The sequence below is a fragment of the Leptodactylus fuscus genome, chromosome 3 (assembly GCF_031893055.1).
Source record: "Leptodactylus fuscus isolate aLepFus1 chromosome 3, aLepFus1.hap2, whole genome shotgun sequence".
Lineage (NCBI taxonomy): Eukaryota > Metazoa > Chordata > Amphibia > Anura > Leptodactylidae > Leptodactylus > Leptodactylus fuscus.
The window spans coordinates 98302326-98315017 of record NC_134267.1 but is presented as its reverse complement, the minus strand read 5'-3'; the positions used below and the strand labels follow the sequence as shown (position 1 = coordinate 98315017).

The 12692-nt window shown below is 40.1% G+C and overlaps 1 protein-coding gene across 23 annotated transcripts in view; it reads right to left on the bottom strand.

Moving 5' to 3' along the window:
- The window catches only part of LOC142197592 (uncharacterized), a 490495-nt gene that overhangs the window by 329577 nt on the left and 148226 nt on the right, over nucleotides 1-12692 (bottom strand). The gene's annotated exons all lie outside the window — the stretch shown is intronic.

The following is a 12692-nucleotide window of genomic DNA, read 5'->3' as shown; positions in this document are numbered from 1 at the left end:
TGGATGTCCTGGCTGACTGTCCTAATAAAAATATTGCTAGCAACTTGTAACTTTTACTCAACTTTCTTGTTTAGACAAGACACTGGCAAACAAAGGTTGAAACAGATAAGTGGTTGGCAGCCCATGCCTTTGCCAATCCAAAGCTCTTAATCCAAATGATATAAAAATACATTTTGGTCAATAAATTTTGTTATTAATAGAACTTAAGTGCGTCAATGATAAGGTGGTCATAAATGTCTTAGCTTCCTACTATGCTTCCATAATCATCTGACTCCACGTAGAGGTATACGAAGACTTTATTAGTCAGGTGACATGTCGCTCATCGTATAGAAGAACCATGCCTATGGCTTCTCTAAATGGAGCTTCATGAAGTACCAGTATGTGTGTCCCTGTCCAGTGTCCTGTATAAACAGTTCTTTATAACAAAGGAGGATTAGCACTGTATATTTGTGTTGAAAAATCAGGCAGCTTTCAAGTCATGCAATTTACTACAGGTAGTCCTGGACTTATGACATTGATCCGTTCTTACGCCGCGTAGAAACGGATCAACGTGATTTAGTGTGCAGCGGCTCGGAACCGAGGAAGACTGTGCCTTATACAGTACAGTACAGTACAGTCTTCCTCGGTTCCGAGCCGCTGCACACTAAATCACGTACTGTACAGGGAGAGCTGGCAGCTTGCATTTATGCGGGAGCTTACTTTTTCTCATAGGAATGCATTGGCCAGTGTTGATTGGCCAGTGTACAGCATTCGGCCAATCAACGCTGGCCAGGAGGCGGAGTCTAATATCGGACCAAATTGAAGACTGCTGTGGTCCGATCTTAGACTCCGCCTCCTCACAGACGAGCCTTCGGCAGAACCAGCGTTGATTGTCCGAATGCTGTACACTGGCCATTCAAAGCTGGTCAATGCATTCCTATGAGAAAAAGTAAGCTCCCTTGTAACAGCAAGCTGCCAGCTCTCTTCCGACTAGCAAGGATGAGCCTGCTGCAGAACCAGCGTTGATTTGCCGCAGACTCGTCCTTGCTAGTCGGGAGTGCTGGCAGCTTTCTGTTACGAGGAAGCTTTACCTTTTAGCTCATCTCTAGTCGTAACCCGAGACCGTCATAACCCGAGGACTACCTGTATATTAATCCTAACATTTAGAGCAGGTAATCGAGGTCAACAAGCTAAAGTTTACATAGTCCATGAAACATTTGATTATCTGGTAAAAATTAAAATTTCTACAAATATATTTAGACTATACCTATCATTATAATAATAATAATTATTATTATTAATTATTATTATTGTTAATAATAATAATAACTTTTTTATTTTTAAGTCTAGCCAATAATTCTGAAAACAGAGTATACGTTTCAAATCTTGCATCACTTGTCAAATTATATAAGGTGAAGATGTTTTTTCTCAAAGTCAGCCTTTAGCCTTTATTCTTCTTGGAATAATGCAGTTACATTGACAGCCATGCCTGAATCTATCCAAGTAAATAATGTATTACTGCTTTAAAGATGCCACAGCCACACTGTAAGCACATACAACCTGCAGGCTTGAAGGATTTCATGCATTAACCTGAAACTTATTATTTGCATTACAAAATATATTTATATGTGTAATTTGAATTTAGGCAGTATAATGTAAATTAAAACATAAATGTATTTTATGATAACTTTAAAAAAAATCTGTGATTTTTACAGTATATTTTGTCAGATTTTTTTTTTTAAATATGGAAAAGAGGAAATGCAAGTTTAGAAGCATCATATTTTCCAATATATTGCATCCTTTAAGTTAACTATATCTATCACCAGCAACATAGAAGGGGATTTTTACAGCAGGGGTCTCAAACGCAAATTACCTAGGGGCCACTGGAGGTAGAGTTTGGGTGAGGTTGGGCTGCATCAGGTTTTCCACAAGCTATGCACGCCGCAGCAAATTTAGCTCCGCCCACTTTTAAGTTGACTCTGCCCATTCTCATTCCGCCCAATCTTATGGTTTCCAGTACCATTGCTATGCTGAAGACACCCAAATATACATCTCTGGACCACACATTACCTCTCTGCTGGCCAGAGTTCAAGATTGTTTAATGGCTGTAGCCTCCTTCCTATCCTCCCGCTTTCTCAAACTCAATATGGAGAAAATGGAGATCATCAACTTTGCCCCACCCCGTATGGCCCCTCCACATAACCCATCTATCAAAGTCAATGGAACCACACTTACCCCTGTTCCACAGGCCCGATGCCTTGGAGTAACACTGGACCCCGACCTATCCTTCAAGTCACACATTCAAACCCTCAACACTTTCTGCCACCTCCAACTCAAGAACATCCACCGAATCCACTCCTTCCTCACCCCTGAAACGACTAAGACGCTCGTCCAGGCACTCATAAACTCCTGCCTAGATTACTGCAACACCCTTCTCCATGGGCTCCCAGCTAACACCCTCGCCCCCCTCCAGTCCACCTTAAACTGCGCTGCTCGCTTATTCACCTCTCCCCCCGATCTTCATCAGCTGCTCCCCTCTGCCAGTCCCTCCACTGGCCCAGCGAATTGAGTACAAGCTACTAACATTAACATACAAAGCCATCCACAACCTGTCCCCTCCATATATCTCCAACCTAATCTCCTGCTGCCTGCCCACACGTTACCTCAGATCCTCCAATGACCTCCTTCTCCGCTCTGCTCTCATCCGCTCCTCACACAACCGTCTCCAAGATTTCTCCCGTGCATCCCCCTTACTCTGGAACTCCTTACCAAGACACATAAGACTGACCCCCACAATCACAGGCTTCAAGAAGGCCCTGAAGACTCACCTATTCAGGAAGGCCTACAACCTCCAATAACAGTCCATCTGAACTGTCTCCCCCTCTCCTTCTGTCTCTACCCCCCTTCCCTCATAGTTTGTAAGCTCTCGCGGGCAGGCTCCTCTACCCCACTGTGCTAGTTGGTCACTGTTAGTTTTATATCTGCCTGTATATTTTGTGTACTGTATGTAACCCCCAAATGTAAAACACCATGGAATTAATGGTGCTATGTAAATAAACAAACACTAATAATAATAATAATAATAATAATAATAATTCATTTTTCATGTGCCCCACACAGTATAATCCTCTTACAGTCACTGTACATTATATGTCCCCACATTATAATGTTCCCTTCCAAATGCCCCACAGTACTAAGTCCCTCTCCTGGTGCCCCAGTTTAAACTGGGGGAAACTAGAGGGGACATGAAACTGGGGCAACTAGAGTGGGACATTAAACTTGGGCAGCTAGAAGCAGACATTAAACCATAGGGGTAGCTGGACGGTGACAATAAACTGTGGGCAACTAGAGGAAGACAGGTCTCCCTCCAGCTACTTCCACGGTTTAATGCCCCTCCAGTTGTCCCCAGTTTAAGTGCTCCCCTTCATCTACCCCCAGTTTCATCTCCCACCACCATTTCTCCCCCAGTTTCATATCCCCCTTTATCTGCCCCATTTTTGTCCCCCCTCCCTCTGCCCCAGTTTCATGTCATCCCTCCATCTTCCCCCAGTTTCATGTCCTCCTCATCTGCCCCCAGTTTCATGTCTCCCTCCATCTACCCCCATTTTCATGCCCCCCTCATCTCTGCCCCCAGTTTCATGTTCCCCTTTCATCTGTGGCCATAGTTTCATGTGTCCCCCTCCATATCTGCCCCCAGTATAACATTCCCCTTCCATCTCTGCCCCTAGGTAACTGAGAGACACACAGACACACACACACAGAAACACAGACAGACACACAATCTTGACTCTGCATCTCACATTCCCCTCCCCTCTCAGTACCTTTAGACGACACCTCCCTTAATCTTCCTCATCTTCCGACCGGCACACTTAGGGTGCATTCACACTGAGTAAACGCTAGCTTATTCTGAACGTAAAACACGTTCAGAATAAGCGGCGTCTAAAGCAGCTCCATTCATCTCTATGGGAGCCGGCATACGAGCGCTCCCCATAGAAATGAATGGGATGCTTCTTTCACTCCGAGCAGTCCCATTGAAGTGAATGGGGAGTGCCGGCGTGTACGCTCCGGCATGAGCAGAGCTTGCCGTATACGCCGGCACTCCCCATTCACTTCAATGGGACTGCTCGCAGTGAAAGAAGCATCCCATTCATTTCTATGGGGAGTGCTCGTATGCCGGCTCCCATAGAAATGAATGGAGCTGCTTTAGACGCCGCTTATTCTGAACGTGTTTTACGTTCAGAATAAGCTAGCATTTACTCAGTGTGAATGCACCCTAAGACACGCCTCCCTAGTCATGTGATGTCTGACATCACATACAGGTCCTTCAGTTACAGTAGTACAAGCTTTCCACCGATCACCCATCGCTTTTATCATTGTTATAAGAACGGGGGGGGGGGGGGGGAGGGTGATCGGAGGAAAGTTTGTTAAGTAAAACACTAAAGGGACATAGTAGGACATGCAGGGAGCTGTGCGGGGGCCACAAACTATTGTCCTGAGGGCCACAGTTGGCCCGCAGGCTGCGAGTTTGAGATCCCTGCTTTACAGTAAGAACAGCAAAGCTATGGAGCTCTCTGCCCCCGGAAGTAGTGATGGTGGATTCATTGAGCAAGTTCATAGAGGGCCTGGATGCCTTTCTTGAAGAGAACAATATTACGGGTTATGGACTCTAGATTTTAAGGAGATGTTGATGCAGAGTTTTTATACTGACTGCCAGAATGGAGTAGGGAAGGATTTTTTTCTCCTGAAATGGGGCATGAGCCTCATGGGTTTTTTTTTGCCTTCTCCTGGATCAACACTGTAGGGATTGTAAGGTTATAGGTTGGACTTGATGGACTGATGTCTTTATCCAACCTCATCTACTAGGTAACTATGTATTTCAAGGATAGTACTAGAGATTAGTGATATGGTTTTGGTCTGAATCATTAAAAAAATGTCAGGTCCAAATGAATGCAAACATTCAGGTGTGCTTACTCGAGGAGTAACCTGTTTGCCCTGATTCTAAAGTTCCCAACTGAATATCTTAACAGGCAGTGAGGATACAGATTAAATTAACCTCTGTTATCCTGTACAAGGTGAAGACTTCACAATAGTGCAATAGAGTCCTACATTTCCCATGATGACTATCAGTGTGTTACCGGTCGAAGTACGTATCAAGACAGGGTTTAATAGGACATTGGTGTAAGGGAGAGATTGTGATTGTATGTGTGGCGTGGACTGAGGATTCTAGGACCCAATAGGGTCAGTTGGTTAGAGATGTTTGGTTTGGTGACTCCTACATATGTGGTGGTTCAGTCATTTACCTGTGCGGATCAACATTGTTGCCACATAGCGACTATTGTATAGGGGTTGAGGACAGAATCTCACTTTGATAATTGGGTAAGATCTATCCATTATTTCTTTATGTCTGAGAGTATTCCATGTCAGGACATAACCGGTGGGGTCTCTTGATATAACTGGGTGATCTCATATATTTCTGTTTGTGTGTTAACATGATGGTTATGTTTTAATCTATTTAATAAATGTTCAGTATTATGATGTCCTAGGCATATTTAACTATGTGCTGGTTTTGTATATATTATATACAGGTATCATTTTTTGCTGGATCTGCTGGATCCCCCAAAATGTGACGTTTTAAAAAGCGTAAAAAATGCTATTGTACAGCTTATTATTAAATAGACATTTTTATTTTTATTTTTTTTACCACTGGCTACCATCCCTTATCTACAGAAATATCTGTTGCTGTCACTTTGATATTACCAAGAATAGATAGATTTCTAGGAGCCCTCAGAATATCATATACAACTTTCTAAAATAATTTATTTGCACTTCTCATTCTGAAATAGACCTTTTATGGTGCAGATTTGATGTGCGCAAAATATTTTGTGCACTATTTAAAAAGGCCATTAATTGTGAACACAGAAAAATAATCATGATTTTGGAACAAACACTACATAAATAAGGCAAAACACTAACACAAAGCACAAAAGAACGCCTTCTGTACACAACCGTGTGCAGTCTCCAAGTCAGTAAAAAACACAGCATGAATGACACACAGATTAGTATCTGTGTCATCTGTGGTTTTCAATGAGCCATAAATTGAAATGAATCGACAGAGCCACAATTACATACAGGTATAGGATCTGCTTCATAATTTGTGGCTCTTTACTTCTGCCCAGACACACAATTTTTTTTGTTGTGCAATTCCCAACTGTTTATTCATGCAAATGCTTTGAGAAAACATAAAACCTATGGCTGGTGAGACATCTACTTAGACAGTTGCTGCTGCTTCCCAATAATCAAGCTAAAGTATTGATTTATAACCTGTAAATTATACACATTATAGTGCATAAACTTTCTAGACTGAGGCTGTGAGACTAACATCATATGTTTTTATATAACATTTTTTCTATAGAAGAATGGTTACAAAGAAAAATCCTTATTTTAGAACTATTCACTTTCTTTGCTTTGTTTTATGAGCCTGCCAACTTTATATCTAATAATGAATTTCATTAGTCAAAGCCTTTATAAATCCATAGCCCAATAGTCGGTATCTCATGAGTTTTCTTTTTATCAAAACTGGAATCAGACGTATATCCCTCAATAAAATAAAATGTTCTATAACTACTTTCTTTGGAGTAAGAAAATATAGAAGTAGCGGAAGGAAGGGGGGGGGGGATGAAGGAAGGAGGGAAGGAAGCACCTCTGCTTTTTTACAATAAACTGTAAATTCATAGTACTGTATGGGATATAATGCTTGATATTTAGGGTTGAGACAATCTTGAGATTTCAGGATCGTTTTTAAAATCCGATTTTCCATCATTTTCCAGCCGATCAGGATCCGATCTTTCCCAAACCCGATCGCTCAACCCTATTGATATTGGATATTTCTTTAAAAAAAAATAAAATAAATCAAAACATAAAACTAAAGTATACACCAACTAAATTTCTCAGCTATACAATCTAACAAGAAGTACAGCATAGACATGTATTGCACAGTAAAAATACAGAAAAACAGAAGAGGCACATATATTTTCACTGTGATGGTCACCTGATATTAGCTGACAGCCTCTCAGCCAATAGTCAGTGGTAGGTGGACACCTTACAGTGCTGATGTCATTTATAGTATATAAGGTGCTGTGGGCAGGACACTAGGCATTTCAGTGATGGTGGAAGTAGGGTATGGATGTTTTATTCATTATAGTCTATGGGGTCTGTGGGTGTTCACAGGAAACTGATGTTTTAGCAGCCAGCTTTCCTTCATTCATGTCCCTTGGTGGACCTGAATGACGGAGACCCATGCGAAAGTGTGAACCTAACCTAAGTGATAGAAATCATAGACAGTAGTCGTAGATTATCTGTTCAGTGTGAGCGAGACTACTGTAGTAACACAAACAGACAAAGGACAGTTGCCAATAATCTACGTTTATTTAAGTCTGTTTTGCAATGGAACATTTTGATATATGACTGTTCACGGATTGTTTAACATAATCCTGAAAAATAAGTCCTGTTAGTGAAAAATCTTTTTTTTATGTTTAGCAAGAGAGCAGTTTATCTGAGATTTTCTATGACTGTCTACCAGGTATCTTAATCCCTTCCTGGTGGAAGTTGGGTATTTAAATATGGCAGCTGCTCAGGAGCTGAGATCCAGTGCTAATGTATGTGATCAGTGTCCACACTGATCACAGGCATTAAGGCCCCTTGGTCCAAGTGGACTGAGGTGCCATTTTCCTGGTGGTGCCCATTTTGGGTAGGATCGCAAGAGCATGGAAAGAGATCCAGGACCACCAATCTATAAACATGACAGCAGACAGCCTACTGAAGGCTTGTCTGTCATTCATTTCTATGACAAACTGCTTTATGCAGCTTGTAATACAAATGATGATATTTTGCAATGCATTGTATTGTGTGATCAGTCCCCCTGGGTTTCAACACTATTTCTCCCACTTAGAGCAGTCTTCCTCTTCTTTTTAATGTGGTGAATGAGAACAGTCAAGTAGAGGAGGAAGATATTACTGCTGGTGGTTGAGGTAGCTGTGGCAGGAGATGTGATACTACTAGTACTAGTAGTTCTGATAGGGAAACTGGGGGAAAATTGGAGATGGAAATTATGAGGAAATCCCATTACCATTATGAGTGGAAAAAGCAGGGAAGATGATGACATTTCCTATGATGATTCTTTTTTGGAAATGACCTGCGAACTAGGTCAGAGTAACAACATGACTTCAGAATATAAGGGTGGGGACGATAGTTGATATAGTGTGTTTATAGTCATCTCCTGTGTGGAAATTATTTTTTTACTCCTGCTCCCTGTGATCTTCATTGTAGGCAGACCATATCTACACTTAGCACATGGTCATTGTTATCATCATCATTACCAACTGTTTCTTCTACTCCTCCTCCTCTTTGGTTAGTCACCCATAAGGAATATATGGCATTATGCGCCCAGTCATTGCTTTCAGTGCAGTTGGTGCTATACCTCTTAGTGGATTCTACTGTGTTTTACCAACTAACGGCAAGTGATCAGCCTCCATAGAGCATACCTAGCTGCTGTTATTTCTCTGTTAATGCTGTCTCTGTTTTATTTCACCATGTGTCAGAGAATGTGGACCTATCCCTGGCTATGTCAGTCTAGGAAAAGGTGCACACCATGATAAAGATTTTGGTCAGGGTCATTAACATAGAGGAACTGGGACTCCTAGACTGAAGAGGGATACGAAGAGGGAAAACTCTGCTTTAGATTTAGAGGGGACCCTTGATATGTAACATGCAAAGTCAGGGGAAGAGAGGATGATGATGACAATGACCACACTAGCCATGCACACTACCCATGGCAGGCCCCTGGGTCCATGCACAAGCTGGCAAGTTGTATAATCCACTGCTTATACAGCCACAAGCATATTATTAACATGAACTAAAGGGATGAGTACTGGATGGCAGTGCTCTTTGACCCTCACTATAAATCCAAAAATGGGGGGATTGTTCCCTACCTCCAAAATGGAGGAAAAATTGGAATATTATCAGGATAGACTGTACACCTAGCTTGCTTCAACATTTAGGGAGACCACTGAAAGAGCCAGTAGCACACATACCCATGTGGCCCCAGTGTGCTCACCCAGCCAGTACTCCCCTCCTCTATCACTGCCACAGCTTCAAGTTGCAGGACTAAAAGCAATAGCATCAGCAGCAAGTACAGCATCTGAAACATGATGAACCAGAAATTGTTCGGCTTGCAGCGCCAACATGAGCCACAACAGGCAATTGACACCCACCAACTTCACCAGCAGATACAGTCATACCTAGGGTACCCGTATATTCCAGTAGATAACTGTAAACCCTTGGAATTCTGGGCCAATCAGTTAGTTTGTTATTGAAATTTTATCTTGTGCAGCCTCAAGCATAATGATTGAGATGGTGTTCAGTGCTGCCTGTGGCTTTGTAACACCTAAAAGATCAAAACTGTCTACCAATAGTGTGGAAAAACTACTTTTGGCAAAACAAACCAGGCATTAATCTGCTAAGGTTTTCATATACCTACCATCTCTCAGTCAGACAAGTCCTGGTAAAGTACATGGATGAAGGGAAAGGTTGCAGGGAAAACTTTTAAAAAAATCCTTTTCTCTTTGTGACCACTACCCTCAGATATAGCTATACTAAATGGTGATCATGGGACTTCATACTTAAATGGATGATGTTCTAAGAGTTGGATTCCTGTATATTAGGCATTAATGACATTGAAATTGACCATTAGTAGTCCTTTAAGGCTGGAATCGCTCATGCAGTTTTTTGATACCAAATCTGGAAATGGATTGTTAAAAAAAAGGGAAATATAAAGGAATGACATTATCTCTTCATGTTGTATCTAGCGGTATTGGCTCAAAAAAACTGAATAAAAAAATAAACCAAAGCCTGTGTTAAAAACTACCCCTGAAACTGTATATGTGATTCCTAGATAGATATATAGCAAGTCTAACTTGACACTGGGCATGATACCTTACCGAAAAATATAACAAAAGTAATTGAAAAGTCATTTAAAAAAAAAACAAGTTAAAGTTTGCTGCCGCAGGGTGTTTAATGCACTGTGTTGAGTTGAAGTAAACTTTGCTACATCTATACTATAAGAAATATGTTTTTAAAAATATTCATTATAACAAAAAATATATGACTTATATACATGTAACATCCTGTAGATAACTGGGAATCCTCTGAGTTGCAGTGCTATCGCAGTTACATTATCAAACATTTTTCTTGTCCTATCAAAGGGACATAAAGATTCTTAATGTAGTGTGTTCTCCAGAAATGAGATATCTCTCCACAGACCTCGGATATCAGACGAGGAGTTAAAGCAGCCACTATAATGTGCTATTTATGAGCTGTATATTCACAGGTCTAAAATCATTCAGGGTTTATTTAACCAGCATTACAGCTGTATACCATTTTCAATTCACTTTTTCTAACCTTGCGCTGGGAATTCTCATCTAGAAAATCATATTTCATGTCACATACAGAGGTCTGTTTTCTCATTTATACCCACCCATGCAGATAAATTCATCCTTGGCCAAGCCAGATTATTAGTTGTTCTGCTGTCTACCCAGCAGCAGTAAAATCAGGAGGCCTGCGATAATAAACGTTTCTCGCTTCTTTCCTGCGCTATGCCGTGAAAGAACAGAAAAACCTATACATCTTAGGATCTTTGATTCTCGTGCTCACAAGGAGAAACCTTTAGATGAAAACTCCACAGACATAAATTGTATTTTCTATATAAAGTTAATTGTTTCCCTGGAAACTTGCTTGAAATGCATTTCTAAAGAGACTATAGAAGCTGATTATATTTCTGTTAACACTGAAAATCACACCGCCAAATGTCTCATTACTTTGTGAATGCAGGAAAGACAATAAAAACATATTGAATCTTCCAAACATTAATAGTCAATACATCCTCTACATCTTCATTTTGGTTTATTTCCCATTAAGCGGCAAATATATAGCATAATAATTGTGCGCAAGAACAGTATGGAAACAATATATTATTTCCTGTAATATAGTATAATGAGATTGTAGCAACTGGTCCTATGGCGCAACTCAAATTGAAAGTTGTAAATGTTATACTTGTTGCGGCTTGAACAATAATAATATTTCTAGGTAGCATTTAAATCTGTTTAAAGTTTAAAGTTATTCCTATAATCTCTTAGTAAATGATCGGCCATATTTCTAGAAATAGACTGAGACCTGGAGGAAAATTAATATTTTGTACCCTACCTGCATCTTCTTGAGGATGTGCCATTTGGATTTACTGTTATTAACCCAAGAAGCATACTTATGCCAAAACTACTAACCATTTCATTGCCAATAATCTAATTTTGTCTGTTTTGCAATAAAGCAATTTGATCTGTCTATAGAGTATTATACTATAAAAATAGTTTTTATTGATAGTTCACCCTTTTATTGAAAAATCTTTTCTTTAGGGCTATTTTGGGCAAGAGTTTAACTTTTTTTTTTATTAATACATATAAACTGCTGTTCTAACAACAAAACACTAATTCCATATGCACTAATCTGAAAAAAAAAAATCTTCATTAATTAATAGGTTTTTTTTAGTTTTGTTTTTTTGTTGCTCACTGGATAGTCTTTCAGTCTGAGTCAATCTGAAGGGTTCTTGTAATCACCGTTTCATTCATTACCTTCCATTCTCTCCTGCTTCCCACCGTTTATGTAAAAATCTGCATTCCACCTGTGCTTCGAGCATCACCTCTCCCCACCCTGTAGATCCTTCTCTTCACGTCCATCTGCATATTCTCCTGATCTGCTGCCTTGCATAGGCATCTGACACTCTGTTACAAACTCATGAAACAGGCCACCACAAAATGGCAGATGGAGCATGAGCAAACCTGAAGTGGCAGAGCCAACTGCACATGTGTGAGATTTCAGCCATATATAGAGCCGCTTCAGATGCCTACAAAATTCAGAAGATCAGAAGAAGATGCAGGGGGCATGAAGAGAATGAAATAACAGACGATGAGGGGTGATGGTGCAGAAGGAATGCCCCAATCAATTAATAATCCAAATATTCTTTGCTTAATATGATTCTACCAACTAACCAATGTATACTATTATTATAATCATGACACAATTTAACAATTATTTTTTGTATTATTTTACATAAATTATAGCAGCCAGAGATAACAGCACCATGATGGAATAGACTGTCAATGTATACTAACAACACTGTTGCCCAATGAGTTCTACCTTCGATACATATGATGACACATCTGCTATCTACCCTGATGGCAGATACTGAGGGAAAGAAGAATCGGGCTCAGCTTATTTGAGATAAATACAAGCCAAGCCAAGCCAGGCATGCATGTGTATGGATTGGGAGAGTACGTGTTTGGCTGACAAGTACTCTCATGTGAGTGGCCAGTCTTAATCACTAAAACACAGGTACTAAAAATATACTCACATTACTAATGTCTTGGTTTTTCCTTATTACAATAATGTCTAGCCACAAAATGAAATCAGTTTTGTTTTTTTGTTTTTTTTGGTTTTTTTTTTAATTCTAGACAGGATTAGACAGTTACATTAGAAAGTGATACTTCCTGTAGAAAAAGTAGGCATAAGAGATGGAAAAAAATATGGAGATGGATGGGGTGTAATTTATAGATTTAGAAAAAAATGCTTTCAATTTCTTTGCACAACTAGTTTATTTGTGCATCCTG